Source organism: Syngnathus scovelli, chromosome 5 (genome assembly GCF_024217435.2).
Source record: "Syngnathus scovelli strain Florida chromosome 5, RoL_Ssco_1.2, whole genome shotgun sequence".
Classification (NCBI taxonomy): domain Eukaryota; kingdom Metazoa; phylum Chordata; class Actinopteri; order Syngnathiformes; family Syngnathidae; genus Syngnathus; species Syngnathus scovelli.
In genome coordinates this window covers 21,478,894-21,491,985 of record NC_090851.1, presented here as the reverse complement: position 1 = coordinate 21,491,985, position 13,092 = coordinate 21,478,894, and the positions used below count along the sequence as shown (strand labels likewise).

The following is a 13,092-nucleotide window of genomic DNA, read 5'->3' as shown; positions in this document are numbered from 1 at the left end:
CCTCGAGGATCCTGCCGAGGGTGTAGAGCTGGTCCACTGTTCCACGGCCAGGACGAAAGCCACACTGCTCCTCCTGAATCCGAGGTTCGACCTCCCGACGGACCCTCCTCTCCAGCACCCCTGAATAGACCTTACCAGGGAGGCTGAGGAGTGTGATTCCCCTGTAATTGGAACACACCCTCCGGTCCCCCTTCTTAAAGAGGGGAACCACCACCCCAGTCTGCCAATCCAGAGGCACTGTCCCCGATGTCCACGCAACGTTGTAGAGGCGTGTCAGCCATGACAGCCCCACAACATCCAGAGCCTTTAAGAACTCTGGGCGGATCTCATCCACCCCCGGGGCTTTGCCACCGAGAAGTTTTTTAACTACCTCAGTGACTTCGACCCCAGAGATTGGAGAATCCGCCTCAGAGTCTCCAGGCCCTGCTTCCTCAATGGAAGGCGTGTAGGTGGAATTGAGGAGGTCTTCGAAGTATTCTCCCCACCGACTCACGACGTCCCGAGTCGAGGTCAGCAGCACGCCATCCCCACTGTAAACAGTGTTGACGTTGCACTGCTTCCCCCTCCTGAGACGCCGGATGGTGGACCAGAATTTCCTCGAAGCCGTCCGAAAGTCATTCTCCATGGCCTCACCGAACTCCTCCTAGCCCGGGTTTTTGCCTCAGCAACCGCCGAAGCCGCGTTCCGCTTGGCCATCCGGTACCTGTCAGCTGCCTCCGGAGTCCCGCAGGCCAAAACGGCCCGATAGGACTCCTTCTTCAGCTTGACGGCATCCCTTACCGCCGGTGTCCACCAGCGGGTTCGGGGATTGCCGCCACGACAAGCACCAACGACCTTACGGCCACAGCTCCGGTCGGCCGCCTCAAAAATGGAGGCACGGAACATGGTCCACTCAGACTCAATGTCCCCCGCCTCCCCCGGGACGTGGGAAAAGCTCTGCCGGAGGTGGGAGTTGAAGCTCTTCCTGACAGGAGATTCTGCCAGACGTTCCCAGCAGACCCTCACAGAGCGTTTGGGTCTGCCAGGTCGGACCGGCATCTTCCCCCACCATCGGAGCCAACCCACCACCAGGTGGTGATCAGTTGACAGCTCCGCTCCCCTCTCTTCACCCGAGTGTCCAAAACATGCGGCCGCAAATCCGATGACACGACTACAAAGTCGATCATCAAACTGCGGCCTAGGGTGTCCTGGTGCCAAGTGCACACATGGACACCCTTATGTTTGAACATGGTGTTCATTATTGAAAATCCGTGTCGAGCACAGAAGTCCAACAATAGAACACCGCTCGGGTTCAGATCAGGGGGGCCGTTCCTCCCAATCACGCCCTTCCAGGTCTCACTGTCATTGCCCACGTGAGCATTGAAGTCACCCAGTAGAACGATAGAGTCCCCAGAAGGAGCGCTCTCCAGCACTTCCTCCAGGGACCCCAAGAAGGGTGGGTACTCTGAGCTGCTGTTTGGTGCATAGACACAAACAACAGTCAGGACCCGTCCCCCCACCCGAAGGCGGAGGGAGGCTACCCTCTCGTTCACCGGGGTGAACCCCAATGTGCAGGCGCCCAGCCGGGGGGCAATAAGTATACCCACACCTGCTCGACGCTTCTCACCGTGGGCAACTCCAGAGTGGAAGAGAGTCCAGCCCCTCTCGAGAGGGCTTGTACCGGAACCCAAACTGTGTGTGGAGGCTAGTCCGACTATATCTAGTCGGAATCTTTCTGCCTCGCACACCAGCTCGGGCTCCTTTCCAGCCAGAGAGGTGACATTCCATGTCCCAAGAGCCAGCTTCTGCAGCCGGGGATCAGACCGCCAAGGTCCCCGCCTTTGGCTGCCGCCCAGCTCACATTGCACCCGACCCCTTCGGCCCCTCCCACAGGTGGTGAGCCCATGGGAAGGGGGACCCACGTTTCCATTTCGGGCTATGCCCGGCCGGGCCCCATGGGCGAAGGCCCGGCCACCAGACGCTCGCCTTCGAGCCCCGCCTCCAGGCCTGGCTCCAGAGGGAGGCCCCGGTGACCCGCGTCCGGGCGAGGGAAAACTAAGTCCATTTATATCACTCATCATAAGGGGCTTGGGTGAGCCGTGCTTTGTCTGACCCCTCACCTAGGACCCGTTTGCCATGGGTGACCCTACCAGGGGCATGAAGCCCCCGACAACATGGCTCCTAGGATCATAGGGGCACGCAAACCCCTCCACCACGATAAGGTGACGACTCGCGGACTACTAAACTGTAACGATAAAAACATATACAAGTTGCTACACGAAATAAAATATATCAAATAACTATAACATAAATAGTTCACCGCCACACGGCCCTAAGCACCGGCGTGTGGCGGCGTGGACTTCCATCCCCGGAGGTGGCACTTCCAGCCACGGAGTTGGAAAAGAGCTCCATAGAATAGGACCAGGCGTGCGTAAAAGCCATGTCCGAGACCCATCCACCGTCCTCGGACAGCCACCCGGCCGAGCGCCGGCCCCCGACTTCCACGGAGGTGAAAGAGAGCTCCGTAGAGTAGGATTGGGCGTGCGTAAAAGCCATGTCCGAGCCCCATCCGCCGTCCCCGGACAGCCACGTGGCCGAGTGCCGGCCCCCGACTTCAATCCACGGAGGTGAAAGAGAGCTCCGTAGAGTAGGACCGGGCGTGCGTAAAAGTCATAATAGTTTTTCAAACCTTGTGTGTCACTCCAATTAAATCTTTCAATCTCTTCGTCCTCTGTGTCACTTACAAACAAAGCCGCTAATGATGCAGGTAGTACGTGGGGCCCTTCGTCATCTTCGTCATCCCGTGATCGAATCTTTGACCTTTATGTAAACAACCGCCGCGCCGCTGACGTCACTTGAAATTCAAATTACAGTAATCCCTTGCTACATCGCGGTTCGTTTATCGCGGTTTCACTTATAGTCGCGATTTATAGTCCGAAAAATACGTTATGTGTGTAGGCCACTGTCCTGGACCTGACACAAATGAAAATAGCCTAGAGACAAATGGCTTGACACTATATATTGAATATACTGAATGATGACACAAATGTCTAAATGTATCTGTTTATTATTGAATACAAGAGTAACAATAATCAGCATTCCATCTATGAAATGTAAGTAATGTTACAGTCCAGAAGATGATAAACGTACAGTGGAACCACAAATTTCACAAATTTAATTTGTTCCATGAAGGGGTTCTCATACCAAAAGGCTTGCAAACCAAGGTAAAGAATAGAAATGCAATTAATTGGTTGCCGCTGCAAAATGATGTTGGTTGTACCTGCTTTTGATAATTGGGTGATTAAAAAGTAGATTCTGTGCAATATACAAAAAGGTAAAAATACAACTTGCTGTATGATGATGAAATAACAGTAGCAAATCATTGTCAAGCCCTTTTGGGGGACTGCTGGCCCGAAATGGCCATCATCTGCCATAATGCAGCGCAGCTTTTGCATTGCTTTGCATTGGTTTGCATTGTGGGATGTGGTGACTATTTTAGGCGAACAAACAATGGTACCTGAACCATAGAGCCAGTAATGCAGCCGCGCCAAAACTGTTTGTAAACCGAAAATAGTATGTAACCCGAACAACATTTTCTTTTCAAAGAATTGTTTATAAAGCGAATTTTTAGCCGATGCTCCACTGTAATTTCTTTGTTAAAATTTAATGCCAATGATTTGTATTTTTAAACAAACAGATTAACTTTTACCATGCAAACATTTTGTCTATACGCATATACATTCTTAAATGATATTCCATAAAACCTTCATTGTTTTGAAGTTAAAGCTGGCTGCGATAAAGCCTGGTGTTTTGAGAATCCAGTGAGTCCGATACCTATAATAAACAAGAGATACGGTAAATATGCATGGTCGCAAAATCACATAAACATATCCATCCATCCATCCATCCATCCATCCATCCATCCATCCATCCATCCATCCATCCATCCATCCATCCATCCATCCATCCATCCATCCATCCATCCATCCATCCATCCATCCATCCATCCATCCATCCATCCATCCAGCCATCCATCCATCCATCCATCCAGCCAGCCAGCCAGCCAGCCAGCCAGCCAGCCAGCCAGCCAGCCAGCCAGCCAGCCAGCCAGCCACCCACCCACCCACCCACCTCATCCATACTCACAAGTCAAAGAGCGTGGCCAGACACAGTAGTAGAACAGGTGGCTTGCTTTATTCTCTCTTCCAGCCATATCACCTCACATCAAAAATACTTACTCAATCCGCCTGATATTCTCATCTGTGAATTGCTTCTCTTTTATTACAATGTAAACAGACTTCGATGTGAGTGGAGCACTTAAGGTGATGGACGGTAAACGGACCGCTTCAGCTGCACAACAAGATACCTGACCTAAATTAACATGACAAAGAACCCCTTCGGCTGCCTAAAAACACACCTTTCTATAAAAACAAGACTTTCTATACAACGTGCTTTCGGGGTTAACACAATTCCCAAATTCTGGACCCCAAAGTCCGCGTAAAATCGAGATTTGGATACTTATATATTAGTGGCGTCAGTTTAACGCATTAATGTGATTAACCCAGCTCCCTTTCAATGCCATTGAACACTATGAAGGCTCATTTTGGCCTAATAACATTTTTATTGTTTTCTCGTACTGTTGCTGCAGAAAAACTACTACAGCTCACTGGATCTTGCGAGGCTGCAAAAAATATCAAGCACACCGCACTGCTGACACTAGTCTGGGCTTTTTAAGCAGAGATTTCATCCGTTTTTAGAAAGAAAAGCGCCATGGTGAGTGGTCTCTTCATTCTTTCTTGGGAAATCAGAAACACGGTTGATATGGTGAATCAAGACCATTATATTGCTACTAAGTTCAAAACATTTTTAAAATGGTTTGTTGCTCTTTAGGCTGAGTCCTTGTTTACATTTAATATGCATGTTATATTATTTAATAGTGCCCAAATTTTGAAGTCTTAGAATGCACCTTCATGTTAAAGGTATAGAAATTTGCTAAAACAATGGCACACAAAAAAATCAAGGGATTTTTCTTTTCAATTAATAAAATGTGCAACTGAGTTAAGAATGAAAAATGCGATTAATCACGATTAACTTGTCATGTGCCCGCGCCACCTGTCATCCAATCAATCACAGCCATGCCCCGTCAGTCAAAGTCAAAGTCAGCTTTATTGTCAATTTCTCCACATGCCAAAGACACACAAAGAAACCGAAATTCCGTTCCCCCCTATCCCACGGTGACAAGACATGGCTCACAACAGACAAACAAGTAAACAAGTATAACAAAAGCGTGCTGAATAAATAATGAATAAATAACACAACAATAAATAAATAAATAAGAGGAGCAGAAAAAAAAGGAGCAAGTGCGCGTACAGCAGACATTCCCGAAAATAGCGCAACAGTGCCGCACGCTACGCAGAAGGGGGTAGCGAGTTCAGGGCCCTAACAGCCTGGAGAAAGAAGTTGTTGGCGAGTCTGGTGGTGCGGGAGCGCAGGCTCCTGTACCTCTTCCCAGAGGGCAGAAGGTCAAACAAAGAGTGAGCCGGGTGACTCACATCTCTGGCAATCGAGGTTGCCTTGCGGGCGAGATGGGAGGTGTAAATGTCTTTCAGGAAGGAGAGCGAAGCACCAATAATCTTACCAGCCGTATTCACTATGCGCTGCAGGGCCTTCAAGTTCTGTTCAGTGCAGTTACCACCCCAGACAGCGATGCAACTGGTGAGGACGCTCTCAATGGTGCCACGGTAGAATGTAGACAGGACTGCCTGAGGAGCACATGCACGCCTGAGCTTCCGCAGGAAGTACAGGCGGCGCTGAGCTTTCTTTGCCAGTGACGAGGTGTTTGTGGACCAGGAGAGGTCCTCACTGATGTGCACCCCCAGGAACTTGGTGCAGCTCACCCTCTCCACCACAGCACCGTCAATGATCAGCGGCAGGTGTGTTGTGTGACCCTTCCGGAAGTCAACAATGATTTCCTTGGTCTTATTGACGTTCAGCAGGAGGTTGTTGTCCCTGCACCACGTGGTCAGAAGGTCAACTTCCGACCTGTACTGAGTCTCGTCGCCATTCGTGATGAGACCCACCAGAGTCGTGTCGTCAGCAAACTTCACTATGCGGTTGTTGCTGTAGGTCGCAGTGCAGTCATGCGTCAGCAGGGTGAAGAGCAATGGACTGAGCACGCAGCCCTGGGGGGCCCCCGTGCTCAGCGTGATGCTGGCGGAGATTTTGTCGCCAACACGCTCCACCTGAGGCCTCTGACAGAGGAAGTCCAGTATCCAGTTGCAGAGGGAGGTACTGAGGCCCAGCTCGTCGAGTTTGCGGATGAGTCGCTGCGGCGCAATGGTGTTGAAGGCAGAGCTGAAGTCCACAAACAGCAACCTCACATATGAGTCCTTTCTCTCCAGGTGGGTGAGGGCCGAGTAGAGGGCAGAGCAGATGGCATCCTCAGAGGACCGCTTGGCACGGTACGCAAACTGGAAAGGGTCAATGGTGGGGGGGAGAACGGACTTGATGTGCTCCATGACCAGCCGCTCAAAGCACTTCATGATGATGGGCGTCAGTGCCACAGGGCGGTAGTCATTGAAGCAGGACGGTGCAGGTTTCTTCGGCACAGGAACGATGGTGGCAGCCTTGAAACACGAGGGGACGATGGCCTGCTGCAGGGAAACGTTAAAGATGTCCGTGAAGACACCCGACAGCTCCCCAGCGCAGTCCTTCAGCGCTCGACCCGGGATGTTGTCAGGGCCCGCCGCCTTACGGGTGTCAATAGCGGCAAGCGCCCTCACACCGTCGGCAGAGAGGCGCAGGGGCTGCTCGTGTGTGTGTGGGGGGGGGGGAGTGGACTTCAGCGGGCAAGTGCTGTTCTGGGCGTCGAAGCGAGCAAAGAAGCGGTTCAGATCGTTCAGCAGACGGACGTCGCCCTCACAGCTCCTCGGCGCGGGCTTGTAGTCCGTGATGGTCTGAATGCCCCGCCAAAGGCTACGTGCGTCCTTGCTGTCCTTGAAGTGGGTGGAGACCTTGCACGAGAACGCCTTCTTCGCTTCTTTGATGCCTCGGGACAGGTCGGCCCTCGCTGTCCTCAAGCCAGCCTCATCCCCCGCTCTGAAAGCCTTGTCTCTGGCCCTCAACAGTCTGAGGACAGCCCCCGTCAGCCACGGCTTCCAGTTCGCGCGAGTGACGACGGATTTCGAGCAAGTCACATCATTGATGCACTTCGTGATGTAAGAGGTAACAGAGTCAGTATACTCCTCTATGTCCGTTCAATCGTTGTAGGTGGCTGCCTGCTTAAACAAGTCCCAGTCAGTGGTGTCGAAGCAGTCACGAAGTGCATCGGAGGCACCCTCAGGCCACACTCGAACCTGCCTCCGAACCGGCCTGGATGCCTTTACCAATTGTCTGTATGCGGGCAAAAGCAAAACGGTGAGATGGTCAGAAAACCCCAGATGGGGGAGGGGGGTGGCTTTGAAAGCTCCCTTTTGCGCCAAGTAGACTAGGTCCAGGAAGCTGTCTCCACGTGTCGGAAAGGGAACATGCTGGTGAAGCCTCGGGAAAACAGACTTCAGGTTTGCATGATTGAAGTCTCCAGCGAAGATGGTGAAAGTAAATCACCTGCACCTGTCATGCCTTGTTAAAAGCTCCAATTAAACCCTGTTATCCCGGCCAGCCCTTATCAGTCTGTCCCATGATGCTACCTGTTCGCTCACTGTGTATGTCCCGTCTGACTACCATTGCCGACCTTGTCCATTTATTGACACGTCCCGTTCTGCCTGCTGCCCATTCTGACCGATCACCTGTTTACAACCTCGTTCTGCCTGTCGCCCGTCCTGTCCAATCGCCCGTTTACGACCTTGCTCTGCCTGACCACGTCCTGATTGCCCCCCGGCCTGTCACCGACCACAATTATTTGCTGCGCGCTTGCTCTGCTGCTCTCGCCGACAGATTGGTTCCAGTTATCCGCCAGCCTGGCTCAACGTGGAGAAGAGCCGCCCTCGCCCACCAGCTGCATCCCGACAACAGTCGCATCCCGACAACAGTCGCACCAACCCAATCCGACCTCCAGCACTCCACCTCCCCTTTCCCTATGAACAATAAAGTCTGCATCTTGCCACAATTGGCTGTTCTGTCCTGTATCTCACAGTACAGACTGACCACAAAAATGTAGCCAGCGCATGATCAGACGGCATTGTCCCAACTGGAGGAAGCCGAAGGCGTAGTTACTAGCCTGACGGCAGACGTCCGGAGCCTGGTGGAAGCCGGTCAACTCCAACAGCAACAACAGCAGCTCCAGCAAAAGCAGGAGATGGCAGGGCCTCCGAGCGCTATCCACCGCCAGTAGCACCAACTCGGCTGAAACTTCTCCTCCACGTCGGAGAACCGTGGAGCGGCTAAACCCTGCCGGCTCATAGATGTTCCCAAACTGAAGATTGGCAACCCCGAACAGTTCGACGGGGACCCCAGGCAAGTCCGCGCATTCATATCCAATTTTCGGATCCATTTTGACCGGCAGCCCCAAATCTTCACGATGGAACAGGCCAGGGTGGGCTACGCCTTGACGCACCTGACAGGTGAGGCCTGTCTTTGGGGTATGGCCGAATTTTGCCGACGAGCTCCTCCGCTTGTTTGACCTGGGTTCTGCTGCTGAGGATGCATTCTGGGAATTGCTGGCACTCCGCCAAGGCAACCGGTCGATGGCTGCCTATGCATTCGAATTCCAGACGGTGGCCGGGCGAAGCGGGTGCAATCCTGCTTTTTTCGTGGGCACGTTTCTCAACGGGCTCGCCGAGTATGTTGAAGACCAGATGATCTCCTACGATCACCCCCGGACCCTCGAGGACATCATGGAATTGGCAGCTCGCATGTTTCAGCGAATTCGGACCGAAGACCCAAACGGGATAGAAAGTCACTTCTGTCTCCCCGCCTCATCCGCCGACTCGCTCACGTCACGTCACGTCACGTCACGTCATGTCATGCCATCATGTCATGTCAAGTTTATTTATATAGCCCTAAATCACAGGCAAGTCTCAAAGGGCCTCACATATACACAAATGTAACAATTATTCTCAAACATCCCCTGATCTTAAACTCCCAGGAGGGAGAGGAAAAACTCAAAAACCCCGACTGGGGGAAAAATGAGAAACCTTAAGAAGGGACCACAGATGGGAGGATCCCCCTTCAGGATGACCAGGCTGCAATGGATGCAGAGAGGGCACATAGAATACATAATATAAAACAATCCAAAGAAAAAGTGGATGTCTAATTCAAAGTGAAGCGCTGCAGGAGGTGCCCTCGATTGTCCTGGCAGTGTCTTCGAGGGGAGTAATCCGCTGCAGTTCCCTCATCCTGATTTGTCCGCGAGAAATCCAGACAGCCCCTGTCAGTTTGGTTGTCACCTAACCACCTCCCCAGCCGCGGAGGGGGGTGGGCGAAAAAACAAACTCCGGCCGAATTGGCCACTACAGGTTAATTAAACACCATATCATAAAAATGTCATAGAATGTGTCTTTAAACGTGTCTTAAATGTTTCTAGTGAGGTAGTAGTTCTAATATCCATTGGTAGGGCATTCCAAAGCTCTGGAGCCCAAATAGAAAATGCTCTCAACCCTGCAGACATCTTTTTGGCCCTCGGGGTCACTAAAAGACAAGCGTTTTGCGAGCGGAGGTTACAGAACGGAAAGTAAGGAACAACTAGGTTGACGAGATACGAAGGCGCTAAGACATACAATGATTTATAGGTTAATAGAAGAACCTTGAAGTTACGTCTTGAATGGACCAGGAGCCAATGTAAGTTGGCTAATATTGGGGTAATGTCATCAAATTTTCTTGTCCGTGAGAGCAGCCTAGCAGCAGCATTTTGTACTAACTGTAGACGTTTGTTACTGGACTTAGGAAGACCAGAGAATAATGCGTTACAGTAGTCCAGGCGCGACGTAATAAACACATAATAATAATAATAACGTAATAAATGTATAATAGTTTCCGCATCACCGGTTGAAAGAATTGGACGAATCTTAGCAATATTACAGAGATGAAAAAACGCAATAATACCGTATTTGCCGGTGTACAGGTCGACTCGGTGTATAAGTCGACCCCCTAAAATTCGACGGAAATTTACGATTTTATGATATATCCTTTGTATAAGTCGAGCTCAATTGTTGCATTATATTAAACTTCAAAATTCAATATGCGAAATTTATTGACGAAATGTGTTCAAATTCCGGGAGGCCGTGCGCATGCGGCTGTTTATAAGCACCGCGGAGGAGATCGCGGCCGGCGAGCTCGCGCACGCCGCCCGGCACCAACGGGAGGCCGGAAATAGCTCCAAGCCGAGCGGATCGGCACTTTATAAGCACCGCGGAGGAGATCGCGGCGCCTCATTGGACTTCCAGCGGCCGGCGAGCTCGCACACCCGCCCGGCACATCCGGGAGGCCGTGCGCACGAGCCAAGTGGCCGAAAATAGCCCCCGCCGAGCGGATCGGCTGTTTATAAGCACCGCGGAGGTGGTCGCGGCGCCTCATTCGACTTCCAGCGGCCGGCGAGCTCGCGCACCCGCCCGGCACATCCGGGAGGCCGTGCGCACGAGCCAAGTGGCCGAAAATAGCCCCCGCCGAGCGGATCGGCTGTTTATAAGCACCGCGGAGGTGGTCGCGGCGCCTCATTCGACTTCCAGCGGCCGGCGAGCTCGCGCACCCGCCCGGCACATCCGGGAGGCCGTGCGCACGAGCCAAGTGGCCGAAAATAGCCCACGCCGAGCAGATCGGCTGTTTATAAGCACCGCGGAGGTGGTCGCGGCGCCTCATTCGACTTCCAGCGGCCGGCGAGCTCGCGCACCCGCCCGGCACATCCGGGAGGCCGTGCGCACGAGCCAAGTGGCCGAAAATAGCCCCCGCCGAGCGGATCGGCTGTTTATAAGCACCGCGGAGGTGGTCGCGGCGTCTCATTCGACTTCCAGCGGGCCGCGCACTCGCGCACGCCGCCCGGTTCAAATTTTCTAAGTGCAACGCACAATGAGATGCATGAGAAACGGCCTTGGTTACCATCACATTTGAAGCGATGAATACGAAGTTAAATTTTATGACTCGGTGTATAAGTCGAGGTCGATTTTTTTGGGTCGATTTTGGATCGAAAAAGGTCGACCAATACACCGGCAAATACGGTAATAATAATAATAATAATAATAATAATAATAGATCGGTTTTATATAGCGCTTTTCTAAACACTCAAAGCCGCTTTACATAGAAAATTCACACGCACACACACGAAGAGTTAGGGGTTATATGCAGAGTTGAAGAGGTGGGTCTTGAGATGGTGTTTGACGGAGTGCAGGTAATCAGCATTACGGATGGTCAGGGGGAGAGAGTGCCAGAGAGTGGGGGCAGCAATGGCAAAGGCTCTATCTCCAATAGTCCGGTATTTGGTGGAGGTAATGGGGGTGAGCAAGTTGGCGTCAGCAGAGCGGAGTCGGCAAGTGGGGGTATAGCGGATCAGATCAGATTGGGGGGGGGGGGGGGGCTCTAAGGTTGTTTAGGGCCTTATATGTGGTGACAAGGATCTTGAAATGTATGCGTTGTTTAATGGGGAGCCGGTGATGTGTTGTCTGCTGGGTGAGCAGGTAAGCAGTCAGGCAGCAGAGTTTTGAACATATTGCAGTTTGTGAAGGACAGTTGAGGGGAGACCGTACAGGATGCTGTTGCAGTAATCCAGTCTGGAGGTAATAAATGTATGAACTAATATCTCTGCTGCAGGGGTGGAGAGAAAGGGACCTAGGCGTGCAATGTTTCGTAGATGGAAGAAGGATGTTTTGGTGACGTGGTTGATATCTGGTTTGAAGGAGAGTGTGGGATCCATATAAATTCCAAGATTTCTGACTAGAGGGGAGGGAATGACAGAGTGGCCATCAATGCAGAGTGTGAAGTTGTGGTAGATGGGGAGGCTGGATTTAGGACAGAAGATGATGAATTCCGTTTTGTTACTGTTTAGTTTGAGATAGGTTTTGGTCATCCAGCCTTTAATGTCTGTGAGGCAGCGAGTGAGGGTGGAGAGAATGACAGGGAAGATGGTTTTGATGGAGATGTAGAGTTGAGTATCGTCAGCGTAACAGTGGAAGTGGAAACCATGGCGGCGGATGATGTGTCCAATGGGAAGCATGGACAGAGTGAAAAGAATAGGGCCCAGAACTGATCCTTGAGGGACTCCGTGTGCAACAGGGGTGGTGTAAGATTCGTGTTGGTCAATAGTGATGTAGTGAAATTAGTCAGACAGGTAGGATTTGAACCAGGAGAGGGCGGTGTTGGTGATGCCGATGGATTCTAGGCGGTTGAGAAGAATGGAATGGTTTACTGTGTCGAAGGCAGCACTGAGGTCAAGGAGGAGAAGGATAGTGAGAGAATCTGAGTCAGAGGAAAGCAGGAGATCGTTAGTGACTTTAAGTAGGGCCGTTTCAGTGCTGTGGTGTGTACGGAAACCAGATTGGAATGGTTTATACAGGTTATTTGAAAGGAGGTGGGTCTTGAGTTGATATGTGACGGCTCTTTTCAGTAGTTTTGATAGAAATGTGAGATTAGAGATGGGTCTGCAGTTGTTGGGGTCCTCAGGGTCAATGGCGGGTTTTTTTGAGGAGAGGAGTGATGGCTGTAAGTTTAAGAGGTGAGGGGACTGTGCCAGAGGTGAGGGAGGGATTGATGATGTCTATGATGAGTGGTGCAATGGGGGCAGTCTTTAACTAGTTAGGATGGCATGGGGTCCAGGGGGGAGTTAGAGGATTTCATGGTGGAGAGTATTTGGGAGAGGTCAGCAGAAGTTATGGGGGAAAAAGTTGATAGCCGGGGGACGGATGATGAAAATAATGTGGGTTTAGGTTGTGGGGTACTAGAGGGGGAGGATAAGAGCTGGTGGTAGATGTTTTCTATTTTAGAGTTGAAAAATTACAAAAGAGAGTAGCATTTCTCTGCGGTGAATAATGATGAAGTATTGTCGTGGGGTTTGAGGAGTTTGTTTATGGCCGTTTAGGGAACATGGGTTTGAAGAACGAGAGTGGATAATACCAGAGTAGTAAGATGAGCGGGCTTTGTTAAGGGCTGATTTATAGTGATGCATAAGGTCTTTGAAAGTGAGGGCAT

General features: G+C 51.4%; 1 long non-coding RNA gene across 1 annotated transcript in view; it reads right to left on the bottom strand.

The window, feature by feature from the left end:
• Positions 1 to 3,118: 3,118 nt before the first annotated feature.
• LOC125969639 (uncharacterized) overlaps positions 3,119 to 13,092 on the bottom strand; it is a 49,645-nt gene continuing 39,671 nt past the window's right edge. Inside the window, exon 4 of the long non-coding RNA XR_011086834.1 lies at positions 3,119 to 3,813. This is a non-coding gene — a long non-coding RNA (uncharacterized lncRNA). The remainder of the gene's footprint in view (positions 3,814 to 13,092) is intronic.